At 44.8% G+C, this 24,621-nt stretch overlaps 1 protein-coding gene across 1 annotated transcript in view; it reads right to left on the reverse strand.

Annotated features, from left to right (window-relative positions):
• LOC132880197 (tripartite motif-containing protein 16-like) overlaps positions 1-24,621 on the reverse strand; it is a 298,595-nt gene that overhangs the window by 137,682 nt on the left and 136,292 nt on the right. The window lies entirely within an intron of this gene.

A 24,621-nucleotide genomic window follows, 5' to 3' on the forward strand; every position in this document is an offset into this window, starting at 1 on the left:
GCACAAACACAGAGGTATTAACCATTTCATCTCCCTTCAGTGCAGAAATATAACCCGTGTAGCCACACTGATTAGGATTAATTTCATGACATTTTATGAAAGTTGATTCAGTGGACTCAACTAAAATGTCCAAAATAAAAGTAAAAAAAAAAATCATCATTCAGAAAAATCTGGAAGTCCAACTCTCTTCATCTAAAGGGTTTGAACACAAACACAATCTGTCTCTTTTGTTTTCTCCACCACAACACACACTTCTGACCTTCACTAAATCACACATTCCCTCCTCTTTCTTGTCGAATTCAGGAAGAAACTTTCTGTCCATGAAATGCAGAAGAGAACGTCGCGATATTAATGAATCAGCAGCCAGAAAGATCAAGGTTTAGATGATAAAAAGATGATGTTTTATTGATCATTTAAACAAGTTACAGGAAACTTTTCCTTTTTTATCTGTATATTTTGGTGTATAATTGTGTACAACTGTGTCCAATACGGTTGGCAGAGACATGTTTATCGCTGCCAATCATCTGCTTTGGTTCATTATCCTTCTGAAAAATCCACTTCTGTTGGTTGAATAATTTCTCTGCAGATTTCTGAAAGTTCATGACGCCATTATTGAACACAAGCTCACCAACAGCGCTGTAGGAGAAACAGCCCCAGCCTCCTCCGTGCTTTATCGTACCTTAGTGCAGTTTGATTGGAATTCTTCTCCTGGCTTTCTCCACACAAACACTCGACCACCACATCCATCCAAGTTCAGTTTGGATTCATCTGAAAAGAAGATGCTTCTCCAGAAGCTGCTGTGTTTCTGTGTGTTCTTTTGCAGATGTCACCTTTATTTTCTTCTTCTTGAGGCTGATGAATGGTTTCTGCTGCGTTACTCTTCCTCTGTCCCCATGCTCCATGGTCCTGATTTGAATCGTATCTCATCTAGTTGTAATAGCTAATTCTCATCGAGATCAAGACTTGCTGCTGTTTCTCGGCTGTTTTTCTTGATTTTAATCACAATTTTGCTGCCCAAATCAGCTGGTGGTATTTCTGGGGCTGCCTGTACATTGTCTGTTTTCATTCACAAATCCTTCTTCTTTTATCAAGTTTTGCTGATCAGGTGACTGGAGCGGCTTCTTTCTGCAGCCATTTTTGACGAAAGAGTGGCCTTTATTCATTTAAAGTGGATGTGTATGTAGTCAATTCCCTTCAGGTTCATACACATGTCTCGAGCAGAGTAACCACATGGTGGAGCATCACATTAACTTTGGATTCACTGGAACGACCAGAATAATATTAAGAGACCAAATACTTTTAAAAAAAGATGTAACCATGACCAGTGTATCCACAACCCCTAATCAGAAAACATTGGGACAGTAAAGTGTTTACCACTTTATAATTTTGCTGTTCGAGGACAGACTGGGCCTTTCCTGGATACTGATTTTTACTGAATCATGACTACAATCACCTTTTGACATCTAGCCCAAGAGCATTAGCTCAAAATTGAGTCCAACCCGGAACAAATTAGTAACAAGCTGAATTTTTCAGAATATGTTCAGAATACCCTTAGGAATAACATACTAAAAGTCCCTGGGAATCCACCTTGTGCTCTCTGAGAAATTCAAGATGGTGTCCAAAATGGCCGCCAATTGGAGGTTTTTCAATATCTCAGGGATAAAACATAATATAAATGCAATTAAAATGTTAAATTATATGTTCTCTCATACAAGCAATGCAAATTCACCATTGTCACACTGTTAAAATTAAAAGTAACCAAGATTACAAGGTCATTAATGTGGAAATTACATGGAATTTGATGGTTGACATGATTGACAGATTAGCTTAGTAGGCTACCTACATACATGAACATACAGTAATGTAAGACAACAATTAGACATCAATTTCCTTAATATTTAGTGCATCTTTAAGCTTTGATAAAATATTAAAGGGAAATTAAATTTGAGAACTCTATCTTCTAAAACTATAATGGCAAGCTGTTTCAGTACACTTCTTCAACATTCCGGCGACTTTCATGACAAAAAGGTCTGCCTCAATAAAAGCTCTTGCTTATAAACAATGAGTAGACTTAAACACTTCTCAGTGCCTCAGTTGTAATGCTTGGACCTTTGGTGTACCATCAATGAAGTAGGGAATTTATTCAAGCTTGTTTAAGGGTGGAAAAAAATTAATCTTTGAGTTTCTAGCGCCAGTCTTTACTACTAGCAATGCCAGTGTGTTCGGACAAAAAATGACTAAACTCAGCATGACCTTTTAAAAATGACTGAACTCAGCATGACCTTTTAACATGCCATTTTTCATTTTACACCACCAATTTACTTTAATTAATATTAATGAAAATAAGTGCTCCAACCAGGCGGCACGGTGGTGTAGTGGTTAGCGCTGTCGCCTCACAGCAAGAAGGTCCTGGGTTCGAGCCCTGGGGCCGGCGAGGGCCTTTCTGTGTGGAGTTTGCATGTTCTCCCCGTGTCCGTGTGGGCTTCCTCCGGGTGCTCTGGTTTCCCCCACAGTCCAAAGACATGCAGGTTAGGTTAACTGGTGACTCTAAATTGACCGTAGGTGTGAGTGTGAGTGTGAATGGTTGTCTGTGTCTATGTGTCAGCCCTGTGATGACCTGGCGACTTGTCCAGGGTGTACCCCGACTTTCGCCCGTAGTCAGCTGGGATAGGCTCCAGCTTGCCTGCGACCCTGTAGAAGGATAAAGCGGCTAGAGATAATGAGATGAGAGAAGTGCTCCAACCCCTAGTAATTGTGTTTGTTGTTTTGTGAACAGAATAGGATGATACGGAGTGAACGAGTAACCAATGGATCCACACTCTATAATCAGTAGTGTACATTAAATAGCACATGTATAGATTTACAATTATAAGTCTGTTATTATTAGTCCTAAACATTAAGAACTGAAGCCATTTCAAAAACATATGAGATATCTTCATGATACCATAACGATTATTTTGTCATAACAGTCATTGTTATTTCTTCTTGGATGTGAATTTATGGGCCAGGGCGTTTCAAGATTGATACTTGATTCAAGGATCGGACTGGATGAAACCTACACACATTCATAGTACTGTGCACATTCATAAATGTGAACTGGTGAAGTGCCAAAAATATGACAATCTAACCAGACATGGCAAGCGAACACATTATACACAAATATACTATTATAATAATGTGTACATTGTTATTATATAATGTTAATACACAATGTAATTAATACACACATGTTGGAATTTACTCTCCTACCCTACAAAACATATATTCTGACCTTTTAATTGCATTAATATTTTGTTTTGGGCCTGAGATATGGGCAGATCTCCATTTGGCGGCCATTGTGGACGCCATCTTGAATTTCTCAGAGAGCACAAATGGGATTTCCGGGGACTTTTAGTATGTTATTCCTAAAGGTATTCTGAACATATTCTGAAATTTTCAGCTTGTTACTAATTTGTTCCGGGTATAACCCTATTACTCCTGGGCTAATCCCCTGTTTCAAATCACATTATTATTGAATTGTTTTACCTCATTATTAGCCCTAAACTGGCCCTGTCCCAAAGTGAGATTCGAAGGGTTTCAGGTCATTTATTTTCTTTTCCCATTTTGTCCTTTCTTTCTGTCCATGAAGTGTATGCGGTTAAATCACATTTTAAAATCAGAACTCCAGATAGAATTCTATAATATGCGAATACAATCGAGTCGTTATTTGGAGTCTCAGTTTTACAGAGTAGCACCACATCACTGAAACACACACACAGCCTTGAAACATCAATTCTGTATCTTCACTAAAAGACACACAAGAAGATTTACAGCAGGACCGTGTCTTACTACAAGCACTAAAAACTACCACATTGTGTTCATTAAGGATGGAAATAAAGCAGAAATATTTCACTGTCGTCTGCACCTCAGTATCATTTGTTCTGCTGAAATATTTTCCTCATTCTGTCAGTTTGGAATTTAGTGAGGAGTGAAAATGAATCGAAATAAATGACTCTTTATTACCACAAGAGGAGTTAAAACCTGATTTCATTTATTTTGCATTGTTTATTGCTAATAGAAGTCCCACTTTCTCATGAACAGATTGTTGAGATGGATGGAGGAGGGGGGAAGATGGCCGACTGAGCGCTAGCATGTTTGCAGGCTCTGATAAAAGATAGTTTCAAACCGTCCTAGAACAGCTATCTTTGGAAAACAAAAGGAGGGAAAAAAAAACTCCCAACTACTCAGAAAACCCACTAAACCCTACGATAGTTTGGCTTCTTGAGTCAGACCACCAAACTGCTGTCTGCCTTTCCCAAGAGTGAGATGTTAATGCTAATAGTGTGGCTAATGCTACAGGGCTAACAGACCATGATTACAGCCTGACGGCCTACAGGAGGCATGTGATCAAGAAGAGATTGAGGCGATGGAGGAAGAAAACACAAAAAGCCTTAATGATCGCACCCCAATACCCAGCCCAAATCCCAAAAAAGTGAAAGCAAAGACCAAAGACAAATGCGAACAGGCAGTTGAGATCACTAACAAAACCATCTTCAATGCAATTCAAGCCCTGATTAGGAGGTTTGATGAGCAAGATGACAGGATTAAAACTTTTGAAAGTTGGACAGAAGTCAAAAAACAAGCAGTAAGAGAAAATAAGGAAGAAATAAACTAAATGAAGGAAGAAATAATGTTGCTGAAAAAGAAAAATGCCTCACTGAAACAGATGTGTTCAGATCAAGCCAGATATAAGAGAAGGTGGAATCTCAGATTGATTGGTCTTCTTGACAAAGACCAAGAGATCACTAGAGAGACTGTGATTGACATCCTTACCCGGGTCATCCCGTGGTCAGTGGATAAACTTCACCAAACAGTGGATACAGTGCAGTGCTTGGGAAAGAGGAATGACGCAGATACCAACAAAATACCTCGACCTGTAATCATCCAGTTTGCCATGCCAACTGTTCAGGATGAAATCTGGAAGAAATCAAGAGAGGCGAGTGTAACCCAGTATAGAATTGGGCTCTATATATTGAACCAGATCACCTCCTGACCCCAAGGAGTTGAGTGAGATCATCTTTCATGTGAAGAGGGCCCCCCCCATCTCTACATTCATCATTTGGATACAGCAGTGTGGTCGGACTGTTAAAGCCCCACAACGACATCCGATTTGACTGTTTTTCTTTTGACATGCCCAAGAACACTCTGGACTGAAATTGACTTGAGACTACCTTATATGACTAAAGCTCACTGAACTGACCACAAACAAAGGGACAAAGTTAAACTGCACTGTGTTGGATGGTGGGTTATGTGCACAGTGCGACACCTTGTGGTGTTGCCATGGTATGGCATAACGTATAAGGCTGTACACTGCGATTGCGCGGCATTCAATAAAGTGTGATCTGAAACATGGTGTCAGAAGCGGTGTAGCTGTGTCAATTGGACACACAGTCTGAGAACATGGCATACAACAATATGATTCCAGCCCTGGGGGGCATGCAGATGTCCGGAGACCTGGCGAAGAACTGGGAGATTTTCCGGGCAGAGTTCGAGGACTATGTGTTAGCCGCTGGCCTGAACGAGAAACCAGAAGAAGTGCAGGCGGCCTCGCTAAGGAGGCTAATGGGTAACGAGTGCCGACATATTTACATGCACAACGTGATGTTGACCGCAGCGCAGAAGAAGGACCCTAATGCCATCCTCGATGCTTTGGGTGAGTACTTCAAGCCAGCGACAAATGTGACTTATGAAAGATATAAATTCGGATGCTGCAAACAGGAGACTGACGAACCGATAGACCATTTCCTGACGAGGCTGCGTGAAGCAGCTACGTCCTGTGAATATCGTGGGCTGAAGGATGAGATGATCAGGGACAGGCTCATGCTTGGGGTAACAAGTGAGAACACCCGAAGGCGCTTGCTGCGTGAACGAGAGCTAACGCTACCCACAGCGGTTGAAATATGCCGTCTGGCAGAACTTACTGAGAGGCGCATGAAAATTATGGAGAGCCCACCAGCGCAGGCAGACAGCGTGAACGCAACAGAAAAGCATGTGAGCCGCCAAAGTACGGAAAAGCGAGGGCGGGAGTTACATATGGCTTGCAGATACTGTGGAAACAGACACAAGCGTGGCAGAGAGCAGTGCCCAGCCTATGGTAAGACATGCCGAGTGTGTGGCGTCCCAAACCACTTAGCTAAAGTATGCCAAGCTAGCAGCAGAAGGAAAGACGTCAATGCGCTAGAAGACGCAGGGCAGGAGGACACCAACACAGACAATATGTTCCTAGCATGGGCGATTGCTCTAAGACAACGAGGGAGGCTCAGCCTCCTCTAAAAATGCCCTTATAACTTTAATGTGTGCGTTAGTTTTTCCCCCTCGTGACAGCGCGATGCAGCGCAGCCTCAGTGGACTTCAATGGCATTTGGGAGCTCTGCGCTTTTCAATCTCAAAATGCAAGACGGTTATTGGACAAATACTGCGAAAACGCCCGCCCACAGAGTCTCACGGACTCCCAGCCTCAGTGGACTTCAACGGCATTTGGGAGCTATGCACTTTTCAATCTCAAAATGCAAGATGATTATTGGACAAATACTGCGAAAATGCCCGCCTACGGACTCCCAGTCTCACATGGGAGGGACATGGCAAAGCTTTCCGCGAGGAGACTGGTGATTGGTGAAAGCGGCCGGATATTTTCTTTGATTGACAGCTCGTTTCAACTATAGACAGGCAGCGGTGAATTTCAGTTCAGTCGCATGCGGAATCGGAAGTGCTGTGGTGTAATCTAAGATATCAGCTTACATTTCGATTTAATTCATTACATACGGTTTCTACCAGCTTTTTTAGTTTGTATATATTATCATTGTAAATAAAGTGTAAATATGGTGTTGTCAAGTTTGCTATCTTAGTTCTAGAAATTTCGTTTATTTGAGTGACTGAACTTGAACTTGAGGGGGCTAGTCAGCTAGCAAGAAAGCTGCGCACGGATGCCAAGCATTGCTGATTTAATTTTGGCGAAGCCATTTGCCAGTCTTCCTTTCGAGGAAAAAATTAAAATTAAAGAGCAGGGTAGACCAACGCCTCAAATTGACTTGGTGAAAAAGGTAGGGAATAATACTCGTTCCTTTCAGCTCTCCTGGTACGAGAAAGTGAATTGGCTAACAGCAAGTGACCCACATCAACAACAGTAAATAGGCTACTTTAGTAATATGTCATGGATGGACCAAAAATATAGAATCTATTTAAAATGTTTATGCTGAGTATATTATATTGGAATATATATTTTTCTGGATATGAATTAAACACAGCTACAATTTGGAAAACATTTTTAAACAAAAACACAGCCGAGAACATTTTACACTACAGACCTGGATTAAAAGTGAAGGGTTATCAAAATTGTCAATAAAACATTTCTCAGTCAAAATAAGTAAAATATAGGGAAAGTGTCATTGAATGAAATGTGTGGCACCCAGCTCTACTGCTGAGGTTCCTGACAAAGAGCTGCTTTCAATAATGATCAATTTTTAAACAACATGCCACAATTTTAAAATATAAAATGTTAAAATATACCCCCCAACACCACCATCATGTATATTGGACAGTAGGCTAATGGGCCAAAAGAACCTGTTATTTCACAGTTTGTGACGCTGCCAACAATCAGCCAGATCAGAGGCAAGAGTATAGGCAAAATTGATGTGTTTTTTCTTTTAAAATCTGGAAATGTCGTAACTGACCAGCCTCCCCTGTTTGAAAGACTACCAGCCGCCACTGGTTCCTAGCCACGGAATGTCTCAGCAACATGCAATCAAAGGGGCTCAAATGGTTTGTGCATCTGCGTCTGAACAAGAAAAGACAAGCATGTCAGTTAGATACAGGTGCAACTTGCAATGTAATGAGTCGCCAAATCAAAGAGAAGCTGTCTCCTGGAACAGTGCTCCATCCTAGCACGACTAAATTAAAACTTTATTCCGGGGAAACAATGCACTCACAGGGGAAGTTTCACACAGATTGCTTCATTAGAGGAGTAAAGCACAGCCTGGTCTTTGAGATAGTGGAAGCACAGCAGGAGCCTCTCCTCTCCGGGGCCACATGCCAGCGCCTAGGCCTCATGACTTTCACTATCCCTGAGGAGTTACACAAAGTAGAGGTAGACCAGTGCATGCCCCTCACTAGAGAGCAGCTACTTGCCACCTATGCTGACGTCTTCACAGACCCCATCGAGTCGGTCCCAGGGGAAATAGACTTCGAGCTGGATCCGAATATAACTCCAGTACAATGTGCACCTCGTAATGTTCCGGTAGCCTTGAGGGAGAGAGATAAGGATGAGCTGGACAGGCACATCAGGGCAGGCAATATCGCCCCAGTGAGCGAGCCCACAGCATGGATAAGTAACATGGTGACTGTCGCAAAACCAGGGAAAATAAGGCTATGCATTGACCCTAAGCCCCTTAACCAAGCATTACTGAGATCTCACTATCACATGCCAACGTTGGAGGATGTGCTGTACAAGCTGCCCAAGGCTCGCCTCTTCACCCTAGTGGATGCTCGCGATGCTTTTCTCCAGTGCAAGCTCAACGATGAAAGCAGCCGTCTGACGAACTTCTGGACGCCTTGGGGCCGCATGAGGTGGCTCAAACTCCCATTCGGTGTCTCGGTAGCACCAGAAATATACCAACGCAAACATCACGAACTGCTAGCAGGCCTGGCTGGCATTGAACCGATAGCCGATGACATCCTGGTGGTCGGGTGTGGCGACACGGATGCTGATGCGGAACGTGATCATGACAAAAACCTGCGTGCTCTCATGGAGCGATGCAGAGCTGTGAGATTGCGACTGAGCCAGCGGAAACTGCAGTTCAAACTTCAAGCCGTCCACTTCCATGGGCACATACTGTCCTCAGAAGGACTGAAGATCGACCCAGAGAAAACACTGGCTGTATTGGAGATGCCAACTCCAACAGATGCAAAAGCGGTACAACGCTTAATTGGGTTTGTGACATACCTTGCAAAGTTCCTGCCAAAGCTCTCAGAGGTCTGTGAGCCTCTCCGCTGACTCCTGGACAAGGACACAGAATGGCATTGGCTGGCCAAACACGAGGATGCAGTGCGAGAAATAAAGCGACTGGTCTCCAACACGCCTGTTCTCCGATATTTCGACGTCACAAAGCCTGTAACCATCCAAAGTGATGCAAGCATGATGGGGCTGGGATGCTGCTTGCTGCAGGGGGGGCAGCCGGTGGCTTTTGCCTCGAGAGCCCTGACACAAACAGAGCAAAACTATGCTCAAATTGAGAAAGAATGCTTGAGTATAGTCTTCGCATGCCAGAGATTCCACCAATATCTATATAGTAGAGACACAGTCACAGCAGAAACAGACCACAAGCCACTGATCACAATCTTCAAGAAGCCCCTCCTGAGTGCACCTAAACGCCTTCAAGGAATGCTAATGCAGCTTCAATGCTACAACCTTGATGTGGTGTACAAGCCCGGTCCTGAAATGTATGTCAGTGACACCTTAAGCCGAGCTGCGCTACCTCTCCATTGTCCGGACACCCCACATGTGCGACATGCAGTGTTTGCCACCCAGGCAGAGTACACACAGTTGGACCAAGCCCAGGACCTGAATGTCACTTCTTTCAGATTCCATCAAATAGCACAGCACACCGGCACGGATGATGTACTCCAAGAGCTGAAGACGGTGATCCTGAACGGTTGGCCTGACTTCAAGGAGGACACCCCACCGACAGTGCGTGACTATTGGGCCTTCAGGGATGAACTGAATGTGCAAAACGGTGTGATATACAGAGGACAGTGCATTGTCATCCCAAAGGCCCTGAGAGCAGAACTCCTCAAGAGCATACACGCAAGCCACATAGGTGGCGAGGCATGTTATAGATGGGCCAGAGATACCCTCTTCTGGCCAAGCATGAGAGCCGAAATCAAAGACTTTGTGGCCAACTGTTCAGTATGCAATGAATATGCAAGGAACCAGCAGAAGGAACCCATGATGTCCCATGAGATACCCACTCGTCCCTGGGAAACGGTGAGCATGGACATCTACTCATATGCGGGCAAAGAATTCCTGATCATGGTAGACCACTACTCTGACTTTTGGGAAATTGACCAGCTGCCAGACCTCTCAGCCAACACACTCATTGCGTGCTGCAGAGCACAGTTTGCGAGATATGGACAGCCTGACAAAGTCATCACGGATAATGGATGGTCCACAGTTCGCCTGTGAGCAATTCAGGAAGTTTGCAACAAGCTGGGGCTTCACCCATGTCACGTCCTCCCCCCATCACCCAAAGTCAAACGGCAAGGCCGAGTCAGCTGTGAAGATAGTGAAATCACTCTGCAAGCAGGTGAAAGCAGATGGGACGGATGCGTGGATGGCCATTCTCCACTGGCGCAACACACCCACATATGGGATGGACAGCAGCCCGGCACAGCGCCTAATGTCACGGAGGCTCAAAAGCTCACTACCAGTGGCAGCCAGTCTGCTGCAACCACATGTGGTAGCTGGAGTGACTGAAAAGCTGCGGTGGAAACGGCGGATGGCAAAATCAACCTATGACAGATCCGCCACGGACCTCCCAGAGCTGGTCGTGGGAGAACGGATCAGAATGAAACCTCTACCTGGTGACCGCACTGGAAAGTGGCCGCTGGGTCACTGTGTCCAGAAAGTCGCTCCCCGCTCATTTGTAGTGGATGTTGATGGCACACTCTACAGACGCAACTGAGTGGATCTTCGAATGGCAGAGCGCTCCGGAGCAGCACGGCCGATCATTGGGCTCGAGGAGAATAGCCTGGAACAGGGGCACAGGGACGCGACGCCAGCCTCTGCCGGGACTGGGCATGGGCCGTGCCAGGAAGGGACAAAAGGGTCCGAGGATGTACACCCCCCAAGCAGTCCGGCACCTCACACCTCGGCTGCCCCATGGCCTGGACAGTGCCAGACACCAGGGGAGCATAGCGGCACACCGGGCCTTGCCGTCACCACACGCAGCGGCCGTCTCTCACGGCCACCTCAGAGGCTGAACTGGTGACGCTCTCTTCTAGAGCTGGCATGCACTGACACCTCACATGACCTGGGGCTCAACTAGGGTGTAGGCGGATCGCTGCCCTTAATAACACACACACACACACACACACACACACACACACACACACACACACACAGACAGACCCCCCCCCCAAAAAAAAATAGTTTGTGAACAGACATTTGAATGTGAGTTGTTGTTTTGCTGATTTATGTTAACACAGAATAGACCTGACTTGTTTTGACAAATTTGATACATACCAGAATAAGGAGATAGTATGTCAAAAAAAAAAAGGACTTTTGTTATTACACTGATGGGTAGTCAGGCATGTTAAAATGTGAGAGTACTAGTTGTTCATAAGTTAGAGTTCATAATTTATAAGTTATATTACGGTAATGTTGGCACAGCCTACAAATGTTCTTGTAAAGCTAAGTGTTGAAAGCTAGTTAATGAGTTGATGAAACCTCAATCTAAAGAAAGGGAGATGTTGGATGGTGGGTTATGTGCACAGTGCGACACCTTGTGGTGTTGCCATGGTATGGCATAACGTATAAGGCTGTACACTGCGATTGCGCGGCATTCAATAAAGTGTGATCTGAAACACACTGAACCAAAGGAAACCTGAACTTTATTGCATGCAAAGAGACATTTTCTTCTACTCTAAGTGAATTGCGTTCAAACTCAAACTGTTTTTGTTCAAACTGTGAAACACTTAAAGCATTAATTGTAAGAAGGAAAGAAAAACAGGAATAAAAACAAAGAAAATCACCAGTGACAGAAATGTTTTAATTGATCATTACAAAAATGTACTTACTGATGTTGGTTTGGGAGATGTGGGTTGAGGAGGTGATGGTAGAGCAACACTGGCCTCATATTTGCTTTCACCTTCATAGCTTGAGCTCTCTGTGACCTTATCCAAAATGAGGGTCTTCACAGCCGCTAAGAGTGATGGAATTTCTGGAAAATAAGGCCCACTGAATTAACCACAACAGGACTCCAAACAAGTTGTAAATACATAACATGTAAAAGAAAATATCAATGTAAACAAAATACACCTCCGCTCATTTTTTGGTGTCTCAAAGTGTAACAAAATGTGTTGGTGAGGGGTTCTGAAGGCATTACAGGGTATCTGCCACACCAATTTTGCCTCAGTGGGGCGTTGAGGCAAACCCCGCGCCAGTGTTTAGCCCTAGGGCCTAGGCTAAAGTTTTTTCCTATAGGAAACCCTATACTACATCTGTAATTTTCCCTAAAATGTAGACACAGTTATATCTTTAAGAATTACACCAAAAATGAGGAGACTGTGATTTATTCAATCTAAAAGAATCCCTATTTTAATCTAAAAGAGATAGTTGCTTTTAACTGCCAGGTTGCGCAGCCTGGTGTTCTCCTTATGTAAAGCCTTGACTTGGGTCTCAAGATCTTTACTGGCTGCAGAAGATCCTACACTCTGCAGGTCTCACAGTCTTTTATTCTCTTCCCTGAGGGCCCTGATCTCCTCCTCAAGTGCCTCTGAAGCAGTCTCCACTGGGCTGAGGTTAGGTTCTTCTTGGGAAAGAACCTCTAATTCAGACTGTCTTGCAGCTATGAGTCTGTAGTTTTTCTGTTGGGTAAAAATTATCAAATCAAATATGTATTAAACAATACACACAAGAGTTAGGGAAATAAAACCAAAAATTGATTAAAATTAATCATTAAGTTAATCTCATCTCATTATCTGTAGCCGCTTTATCCTTCTACAGGCAAGCTGGAGCCTATCCCAGCTGACTACGGGCGAAAGGCGGGGTACACCCTAGACAAGTCGCCAGGTCATCACAGGGCTGACACATAGACACAGACAACCATTCACACCTATGGTCAATTTAGAGTCACCAGTTAACCTAACCTGCATGTCTTTGGACTGTGGGGGAAACCGGAGCACCCGGAGGAAACCCACGTGGACAACATGCAAACTCCACACAGAAAGGCCCTCGCCGGCCCCGGGGCTCGAACCCAGGACCTTCTTGCTGTGAGGCGACAGCGCTAACCACTACACCACCATGCCGCCTCATTAAGTTAATCATAAAGTTTAATGTTTCATGGCTAGAATCTGTTTAAATTCATAGCTGTAGTACTCTAGTTCCTTTTTTTTTTTAAGTTGCCAGGAACTTTCTTGTACAACCCAGCAGGGCTAACATATACAAACAGACAACCATTCACACCTATGGGCTATTTAGAGTCACCAATTAACCTAACCTGCATGTCTTTGGCCTGTGGGAGGAGGCTGGAGTACCCGGAGAGAATAGCAAACCCCACACAGAAAGGCCCCAGCCAGCCGGCAGGTTCGAACCCAGAACCCTCTGTGAAGTGACAGTGCTAACCATTGCACCACTGTGCCGCTAGTCCCAAAACAACTACAATCCCGATTCCAAAAAAGTTGGGACAAAGTACAAATTGTAAATAAAAACGGAATGCAATAATTTACAAATCTCAAAAACTGATATTGTATTCACAATAGAACATATGGCCCTTTTCCACTACCCTTTTTCAGCTCGCTTCAGCTCACTTCAGCCCGACACGGCTCGCGTTTCAACTACCAAGAAACAGCACGACTCAGCTCGCTTCAGCCCTGCTTAGCCCCTAAAACTCGCACGGTTTTGGAGTGGGGCTGAAGCGAGCCAAACCGTGCCGAGTGAGGCTGGGGGCGTGAGCAGACACTGCCCTGTGCACTGATTGGTGAGGAGGAGTGTCCTCACATGCCCACACACACCCCCGAGCACGCTGGGATATGTAAACACCATAAACCCGGAAGAAGAAGAATTACGAATTACGAGAATTATGAAGCCTTATGCGCCTCGCCTCATCTATACGCTCTTGCCAGTATCTGTTGGCGTTGTCGGTGACAACAAGCCACAGCACCAAGACCAGCAACACTAACGACTCCATGTCCTCCATGTTTATTGTTTACTATTCGGGTCGTGAGACTACCGCTTAAAAGCTCACTGATGTCACTGTTTGCGCTGCTTAACGACATCACGTGACGTTCACCCACTTTCGCTAACTCCACCCAATGTGTCCACCCACTTCCAGCCAGCACGGTTCAGCGCGGCTGTAGTCGAAATGCAACTCCAACAGCCCCACTCAGCTCGACTCAGCATGGCACGGCTCAGCCCGACTCAGCCGCGTTTGTAGTGGAAAAGCGGCAATAGACAACATATCAAATGTCGAAAGTGAGACATTTTGAAATTTCATGCCAAATATTGGCTCATTTGAAATTTCATGACAGCAACACATCTCAAAAAAGTTGGGACAGGGGCAATAAGAGGCTGGAAAAGTTAAAGGTACAAAAAAGGAACAGCTGGAGGACCAAATTGCAACTCATTAGGTCAATTGGCAATAGGTCATTAACATGACTGGGTATAAAAAGAGCATCTTGGAGTGGCAGCGGCTCTCAGAAGTAAAGATGAGAAGAGGATCACGAATCCCCCTAATTCTGCGCCGACAAATAGTGGAGCAATATCAAAAAGGAGTTCGACAGTGTAAAATTGCAAAGAGTTTGAACATATCATCATCAACAGTGCATAATATCATCAAAAGATTCAGAGAATCTGGAAGAATCTCTGTGCGTAAGGGTCAAGGCCGGAAAACCATACTGGGTACCCGTGATCTTCGGGTCCTTAGACAGCACTTCATCACATACAGGCACGCTTCTGTATTGGAAATCACAAAATGGGCTCAGGAATATTTCCAGAGAACATTATCTGTGAACACAATTCACCGTGCCATCCGACGTTGCCAGCTAAAACTCTATAGTTCAAAGAAGAAGCCGTATCTAAACATGACCCAGAAGCGCAGACATCTTCTCTGGGCCAAGGCTCATTTAAAATGGACTGTGGCAAAGTGGAAAACTGTTCTGTGGCCAGATGAATCAAAATTTGAAGTTCTTTATGGAAATCAGGGACGCCGTGTCATTCGGACTAAAGAGGAGAAGGACGACCCAAGTTGTTATCAGCGCTCAGTTCAGAAGCCTGCATCTCTGATGGTATGGGGTTGCATTAGTGCGTGTGGCATGGGCAGCTTACACATCTGGAAAGACACCATCAATGCTGAAAGGTATATCCAGGTTCTAGAGCAATTATGCTCCCATTTAGACGACGTCTCTTTCAGGGACGGCCTTGCATTTTCCAACATGACAATGCCAAACCACATACTGCATCAATTACAGCATCATGGCTGTGTAGAAGAAGGGTCTGGGTACTGAACTGGCCAGCCTGCAGTCCAGATCTTTCACCCATAGAAAACATTTGGCGCATCATAAAATGGAAGATACTACAAAAAAGACCTAAGACAGTTGAGCAACTAGAATCCTACATTAGACAAGACTGGGTTAACATTCCTATCCCTAAACTTGAGCAACTTGTCTCCTCAGTCCCCAGACGTTTACAGACTGTTGTAAAGAGAAAAGGGGATGTCTCACAGTGGTAAACATGGCCTTGTCCCAACTTTTTTGAGATGTGTTTTTGTCATGAAATTTAAAATCACCTAATTTTTCTCTTTAAATGATACATTTTCTCAGTTTAAACATTTGATATGTCATCTATGTTCTATTCTGAATAAAATATGGAATTTGGAAACTTCCACATCATTGCATTCCGTTTTTATTTACAATTTGTACTTTGTCCCAACTTTTTTGGAATCGGGGTTGTACAATAAATATTTTCTATTTTCCATTATTTGTGTTAGTCTGGCTCACAACCCAACTACAAAACTGACAGAAATGTAAAAATATATTCTCAAAATAGCTGTCATGAAAAGAACCCTATTACCTTTTTTGCAACTGGTTCTACAGTTTCCTCCTGTGTGTCAAGGAAAAGTTTGTTGGGTACCCTCTTTCTCTTCTTGCTTTTTGGTAGGTCCTTGCAAGAGTTTCTGCTCAGCAGTCTTAAGTGTAGACTCCTTTTCTGTTGGTAAAAAAATAGTAGCAAGACAGAATTTGATGCCTAGAAACAAAACTATGTGGCTTACGTTACATCAAATATTGTATTTTACTGTCCACTTTTGTGTTCTTTTTACAGTTTTTGTATTGTTTTCCCCTGCTTTTTTATAATAAGTTTAGTTTGTTCATTTTAACATGTTAAATTTTGCTGCCATGCACAGCTGCTAAACTGTCCAGTGTTGGCTGACAATGTTGACTGTGACAGTATTCTTATTAACCCAAATCTAGGCTGACGTTCTTCAATTTGCGACTTTTTAAATATGTTTAATTAGTGTTTCACTGCTAATTAAAAATTCAAATTAAGCGGGACTCATGTGACTAATGGCCGTTAGCTAGCTAATGTTAGCGGCCACTAGCTAGCACTTAATTTGAATTTTTAGCTAGCTAGTCACTGTCCTGGAGCTAATAGCCTACAGCAAATGTTACTTGGCCAATAATGCAAAAACCTCAACAGGATAATTGCTATCATGATTAATGTTACATGACTAAGAAAGTAAAACAAAAATAAAAATTAAGCACTGTACTTGCCTGCCAACTGCACATTGTGGGCTGGTTCGACCAGCCACCCATTAGTAGGCCTCTTGCCACCCATGCTGCGGCACTCAACAAGATACTCCTTTTGAGTGTTTTCAGGATCGAAGTCTACGATCTAATGTATGGGGACTATACTCAACGCATCTTTATCTTTCCCCTTTGACCAGCAAATGAGCGCAAACTTCATTTTTTTAATTTTCTCCTCTCACCGCTGAGGGGCAGACTCTGAGTGGCATTGGCTTCTCGTTCGCGCCTATTCTGCCATCCCATCAACCATTGCAGTTCAATGTGTCCATGGTAACAACTAGCTCCACCAATCAGAGATGTTGCTTTTACACCGTAGGATTCTGAGTAGTGTTGCGAATAAAATCTGTTTTTTTTTAGGTTCTGTTGGTTAATTTAAAACAGTGTTTTTGTTTCTGTATCATTGCTTTACAATGTGCTCACTTTAAAACGAAACGTCTATTGAGAAAATGGACGGGATATTTACCTCTGGTAACCGAGTGGGCTGTCACTGTAGCGCTCTTTTTTTAATGCAGTCGAGGGTTCCGCTCCAGAAGAAGAGAAGCATGGATGGAAGGAGAAGAAACACTGCCCCTAGTTCAGGATATGAGATTCCATCAAGAACAAGGAGATACTGGAAAAGGAGGTTTGTGTTTTACTGCATCCTAGCCTAGTTAAGTTACATTATTAAACAATTGTTCTGTATTTACTATTGTAGTTTTGTGGTTCATGTGGGTTTTTACAAGCTTGCGGCTTAGCTAAACGTAGCTAGCATGCTGTAGCACACTGACTCGCAAACTTCTATTTAAACAAGTTATTAGAAATGTTAGATAAAGCAAGCTTTGGTAGTTTTCAACAACAGACAGTGCCGGTTTTTGCTATGAGCGATGGGGCAATCTGTTTAAGGGCGCACAGCACACACAAAAAAAGAGATGATAATCAGTATCGCTGCTCATTTCCACGTCAAGTTTTGCAGGGCGGTGCATTCACCTCTGGATCCCAGGCCACACACCACTGCTTTCAAATAATTTTTATTTCCTTCATAAAGTTTATATAGACTTACTGTGTCACATACATGTGTAGCACTTCCTGATGTGGGTGGAGCACAGAAGCACGGCAGGCGAGAGTTGATATTACCCAAACCACTTTATTTAGCTCTTCAGCTTTCTTTCTTTCTCACTCACTCACTCACTCACACATGCGTTGTGGTCAGGGAGAGAGCTCCCTTTCTCTGCTCTCTCTCTCTCCTTTTATGCTCCATCCCTGTAACAAACAAACACACAAAATTGACAGCAGGTGGAATGACTTAGCCACTTACCTTCCCCGACCTCGCCCTCCATTCACAGACTGCTGCTTGGCCACACCCCTGCTGCCACATACCCCCACTGCCCGACTCAGGCTGGGGAGCCATCTGGCCTGAAGTTGACCCCCCCCCGACGGGACAGGAAGTCCGCCACCACTATCTGTGCCCCCAGTCTGTGGATCACCTCGAACTTAAATGCCTGGAGAGAGAGATACCAACGGGTGATCTGCGCATTGGCTTCCTTCATGCAGTGGAGCCACTGGAGGGGCACGTGGTCCGAACAGAGAGTGAAAGTGCGCCCCAGCAGGTAGTATCGGAGAGCGAGGACCACCCACTTGATGGCAAGACACTCCTTTTCAATTGTGCTGCACTTGCTTTCATGCATCGACAGCTTTCGGCTGATGTACAGCACGGGGCACTCTTCGCCCTCCACCTCCTGGGACAAAATGGCTCCCAGCTCTCTGTCCGATGCATCAGTCTGCAAAATAAAGTGGAGAGAGAAGTCAGGGGAGTGTAAAAGTGCCCCCCCACACACAGTGCAGCTTTTACCTCAGAGAAGGCCTGTTGGCACTGTTCCATCCACTGGACCGGATCTGGAACCCCCTTTTTAGTGAGATCGGTTAGTGGGCTGGTGACGTCCGAATAATTAGGTATAAACCTACAATAATAGCTGGCCAGCCCCAAGAACCATCTCACCTCCTTTTTGCTCTTGGGTCTCGGGCAGGCCACAATCGCTGAGTTCTTGTTAATTTGGGGACGCACCTGCCCATGGCCCAAGTGGAACCCCAGATACCATACTTCCACCTGCCCAATCACACACATTTTTGGGTTAGCTGTGAGGCCCGCTCGCCTCAGCGACTTTAGAACAGCCCTCAGGTGTTCCAGGTGCGGCAGCCAATCATTACTGTAAATTATAATGTCGTCTAGATAGGCGGCCATGTAGGCAACGTGAGGGCGGAAGACCCTGTCCATAAGCCGCTGGAACGTAGCGGGCGCCCCAAACAACCCAAAAGGGAGCGTGACAAAGTGGTGTAATCCAAACGGTGTGGAAAAGGCCGTTTTTTGTCGGGATAGAGGAGTCAAGGGGATCTGCCAATATCCCTTTGTTAGATCCAGTGTCGAATAAAAGCAAGCAGCGCCTAACTGATCAAGCAACTCATCAATGCAAGGCATTGGGTATGCGTCAAATTTAGACACCGCGTTGACCTTTCTATAGTCCACACAGAACCGGACCGACCCGTCGGTCTTGGGAACCAGGACCACTGGGCTGCTCCAGTCACTGTGGGACTCCTCAATTATTCCCATTTCGAGCATAGCCTTGAGTTCATCCCAAACCACCTTTTTCTTGTGTTTGGGCAAGTGGTAAGGGCAGCTACGCACTACCACCCCCGGGGTTGTTTCAATGAGGTATTCTATGAGGTGGGTACGACCAGAAAGGGGCGAGAGCATGTCAGAAAATTCCTTCTGCAACTTGGCTACCTCCGTGAGTTGGTCTGGTGAGAGGTGGTCTCCACAAGGGACCGGAGTGGTCCGAGATGTTATCTTTTTTGCCTCCAGCCCCAGTTCCGCCTTCTCTGGGACTACCGACGCCAATGCTACGGGGACCCCCTCATTCCAGCGTTTTAAAAGGTTGAGGTGGTAGACTTGCAGTGCCCCGCCCCTATCCGTTCGCTTCACCTCATAGTCAATGTCCTTGACTCGCCATGTGACCTCGAAGGGCCCTTGTCACTTGGCGACTAATTTAGAACTTGACGTGGGCAATACTAGTACTTTGTCTCCCGGTGTGAACTCTCTAAGGCGCGTGCCCCTGTCATACAGCCGGCTTTGATGTTCTTGTGCCTGGCACAAATTCTCTTGGGTTAGGTGCATGAGGGTGTGGAGTTTTGCACGCAGGTCAAGAACGTACTGGATTTCATTTTTACCATGTAGCCCTGTCTAAAATCATACAGTTCATAAAGTCAGTAACATAGCAGGTATATAGTTATATAACACACAAAAGTTCATAATACTAAACTGGTTAAAATATGTATTGGAAAAAATTTATACATATCATATGTACAGTTTAAAATGTTAAATAAATATTTGTAAAAAGAGTAATGTTCCTTTAAAATCCATAATTTAGGAGAAAATGAGTTTGTTTGATCTGCGTAAACAGCTGTGCAACCTAACCTGTTACCAGTTAATGTCAGTCAATCTGTTTATGTATTGTTATTGGGTCCTTAACAAATTAACAGCCAATCCAAGCCGTTCCCTCAACTGGGGCAGGGCAAGTCGCGCAGGCCAGGGTAGTGTTGGGTTTCGTGAGAGACGTACTGTGTCCAGAGAAAGGAGCGACGAGCCGCGTGCTGCTGAGAGTATTTCAAAGTTTTATCTACAATAATAATAATAAGCAGCACAGTGGTGTAGTGGTTAGCGCTGTCGCCTCACAGCAAGAAGGTCCTGGGTTCGAGCCCCGGGGCCGGCGAGGGCCTTTCTGTGTGGAGTTTGCATGTTCTCCCCGTGTCCACGTGGGTTTCCTCCGGGTGCTCCGGTTTCCCCCACAGTCCAAAGACATGCAGGTTAGGTTAACTGGTGACTCTAAATTGACCGTAGGTGTGAATGTGAGTGTGAATGGTTGTCTGTGTCTATGTGTCAGCCCTGTGATGACCTGGCGACTTGTCCAGGGTGTACCCCGCCTTTCGCCCGTAGTCAGTTGGGATAGGCTCCAGCTTGCCTGCGACCCTGTAGAAGGATAAAGCGGCTAGAGATAATGAGATGAGATGAGAGATAATAATAATAATAAGTTCAATTTATATAGCGCCTTTCACAAACCCAAGGACGCTTTACAAAAGAGTTACCACCAAAAAAAAAATTAGGAAGAATAGTGTGAGGTAAAGAGAAAAGTTTTCAAGTTGGCTTTGAAGGAAGAGAGTGTGGAACAGTCACGAAGCGATTGTGGTAACGCATTCCAAAGTTTAGGAGCAGCAACACTAAATGATCTGCCACCCATAGATGCCAATTTAAAATGAGGAACAGTCAGAAGTTCACAGACAGAAGATCTAAGGGAGCGGGAGGGACAGTACAAATGAATTAGCTCACAGAGATAGGAAGGAGCGAAACCATGAAGAGCTTTATAGGTTAACAGCAAGATTTTGTATTTGATCCCCAAGGGAATCCCCGAGAGAGGGATGAGGGGCGGGCTGCTCCTCACTCTGACGCGGTGTTGATGTAGACGGCTCTGTGACAGCTTCTCCTGCCAGTGCCACACCGGGATCTTCCCATGACCTACTAGGGCAGGACCCACTATGTATTAAATATTCCATTAGTTTTTTAAATCCCGGCCAATCAGTACCCAAAATCAATGAGTGGGTAAGATTGGGACTAACCGCCGCCTTTATTCTATGCATTTGGCCCCAGAATAGAATATGAACAGACACTCGAGGGTAATGGTGAACATCCCCGTGCACACACACAACACTTTCACCGCTTGTGCTCTCCCCAATGCCTCACCTTGCACCAGGCATTGGTGAATTGAGGTCTGATTACAACCAGAATCCACCAAATCATGATATGTATCCCCTTGAATACTCACCGGTATGCGATACGTTCCGGCTCGATCGGGGGCGGTTTCTGGCACATTGGGGATCCAGATTACAGTACCCACCTCCCTTGCGGAGCTCTGACTCTGGAGATGCTCCGATTCCCCGCCACGCCAGCACACCGGCCCAGGCTTTCCCTCTGCACTGGTGTTATGGGTGTCATTTGCCTGAGGGGGAGACACAGACACAGAAGAGGGAGATGGGAGGACACCATGGGTGCAACGGGCCGGCTGGGGAGGAGTCAGCTGCCGCCTCCATGGCAGGGGAGTGGGGTGGGGAATGGGGTGGAGAGGGGGACAAGAGACAGGAGAGAGAGAGAGAGAGAGAGAGAGAGAGAGAGAGAAGAGAAGCGAGGGGAGACGCCTTGTCTGCCTGCCATCGGAGAAGCCTCCAGATGGTCCTCCGCCTGCTTGATGGCTTGTTCCAGCAATGCCGGGTGGTGACACTGGACCCATTCCACCGTTCCATCCGGAAGTCAAGAGATAAACTGCTCCAGTGCCACCAGATCAATGATCTCATCGGCGTTGCAGTCTTCCACCCTCAGCCACCACCGGCAGGCATCCCAGAGTTGCTGTCCGGAAGCGCTGGCAATGTTGCTCCAGGGAGCGGCCGAGCCACTGCAGGGTGGCTTTCCTTAGGTCAGCATAGACCAGTCGGCTGTCAGCAGGGAGCTGCTGCACTGTGAGCTGCACCTCGCCAGTCAGGGGCGAGAGGAGGCACACTGCTCCTGCGGCCACCCCCACACCTCGGCTGCTTGCTCGAAGAGAGCAAGGAACGCTTCCAGATCGTCCGGCAGTCCCATCTTCGTGAGGGTGGCGGCAGCTGTGGCCGATGGCCCTGCTGATGTGAGCAGGTGCCAGAACGCCTGGTGACCTTCCTGCTGGGCCAGCATCAAGACTTCAAAATGTTGCTGCTGCTCCTTCCAGAGGGTGATCAGCACTTGATGCTGGTTCTGCTGGGCGGTAGCGAGGGCAAGGATGAGCTCTTCAAATGGGGAGGACTCCATGGGGTGGTTCCCTTCTGTGCTCCCGGGTTTCAGCACCACTATAGCACTTCCTGATGTGGGTGGAGCACAGGAGCATGGCAGGTGAGAGTTGATATTACCCAAACCACTTTATTTAGCTTTTCTGCTTGCTTGCTTGCTCTTGCTTGCACGCACGCACGCACGCACGCACTCACACATGCATTGTGGTCGGGGAGAGAGTTCCCTTTCTCTACTCTCTCTCTCTCTCCTTTTATGCTCCATCCCTGTAACAAACAAACACACACACACACACACAATTGACAGCAGGTGGAATAACTTAGCCACTTACCTTCCCCGACCCTGCCCTCCATTCACAGGCTGCTGCTTGGCCATGCCCCTGCTGCCACAACATGTTATACGCCCAGGACAGCCTCCGACAATAGTTATTAAAATAAGGACATTTTTTCATTCTTATCACAGGAAACTGGTTGAGGCCATCAACATGCATCAGTCAAACCAGGAAATGGTGAGTCATGAACATGACTTTTGTAGATGACATGTATTTTGTAGACATTAGACAGTACTCTGCACTGAATGGCCACATTTTAACCAGTTAATTGAAATTTAATCCTTCTTGATTAGTATCTGTTAAGAAAGTTGAGCAAATAAGTAGTCCTGAGCCAGACCAAATGTTGAGTGGGATAATCGAAAGGCCCTCCATGTGAGGCATTTGGTGGAAAAATCTTATCTTTGCCATCCACTTTGCAGGCGGTTGACTTTGGACACTTCTCGCCCTCCCTTCTTTAAGAGAGTTCCTTGGAGTACATTTTTTGCTATTGTTTATTAAATATTGATATATGAAATACAGCCTAATTATAATGCATATCAAACATACAACAGTGGAATATATATGTATGTGTGTATGTATATATGTGTATGTATAGCCATGTATACCATACATATGCTTTGTCTAAAACTGCTCTCTGTTCTTACACAACAGAACCTGGATCAGGATTCCTTTGACCATGACTCTGACAATGACTCAGAAAATCCACATGATGGTGGTGGGATTACTGTAAGTAATCTACTAATAACTACAACTGTACTACTAATCTACTGGTTTCTGTGTTTGACTATTTCACGGACAGCACTTCCTCTAAGACTTCTTTATTCTTAAACAACAGAACCTGGATCAGGATTCCTCTGACAACAGATCTGAAGATGCACATGATGGTGATGACATTACAGTAAGTAATTTTAACAGGGCAATGATCTCACATCTGATTTTCGCGTCTTTGAACTTTAACTACTTTGCTTTCCTAGTTTTTTTATTAACCTAAGCCTTATTTTTACCCTGTATACAACAATGCCACATCTTTAAACATAAATCTCAATTTTCAAAATAGTAGTGGGTTTTGTTTTTTTTTGATAGCATGTTAATAAGGACAACATGTTCATTCCTGCATATTAAAATGAAGTTCAGTGCATATTGAAACAATTATGATTTCTTTTGTATCACTGAATGTTCGGGGGTTGAACCCTGATTAATGGTTAGATCAAATACCTCACAGGAATCCACAACCTGTTTACAGCCACATTATACTGAATTTGTGAACAACAACGAATGTAATTGATTTTTGGAGGTCATCAAACCCAACTTGTATTCAATATACATGGTTTAATGCTGCAGGAAACAGTCAGTGTTCGAGACTAGATTACTGGCTTATCTCTTGTGAGCTGTATAATGATATTTTAGATTGTGAAATTTCAGCCTCTCCGCTCACAGACCATTGTACGATTAGTCTAAACCTATTCACGTCTAAGCAACACAAGATCCTTCCTAATATCTGGAAATTTAATCACGACTTATTACAGAACGGTGAATTTTGTGATCAGGTGAAGTCTCTTATTTTGGAAGTTGAAGAGTTAGACATGTCTGATAGGAGTAAATGGGAATGGTTTAAGTTTAAGGTCAAACAAATACCAATTGGCATGGGTAAAAAACTTTCACGGATAAGGAAACAAGAACAAAAGGATCTGATTGATAAAATTAATACATTAGTAAATAACACAACTATCCTTCGAAAACATTTCAGAATTACAGTCACTGCAGTCTCAACTAGATGAAATGTACACAATAAAGGCAAATGGAGCTTCCACTCGATCAAGAGCTAGATGGATCGAACAGGGTGAAAAAAGTTCATCGTATTTCTTCGGACTTGAAAATCAAAGACAAACTAAGAAAAAAA

Source organism: Neoarius graeffei, chromosome 2 (assembly GCF_027579695.1).
Source record: "Neoarius graeffei isolate fNeoGra1 chromosome 2, fNeoGra1.pri, whole genome shotgun sequence".
Classification (NCBI taxonomy): domain Eukaryota; kingdom Metazoa; phylum Chordata; class Actinopteri; order Siluriformes; family Ariidae; genus Neoarius; species Neoarius graeffei.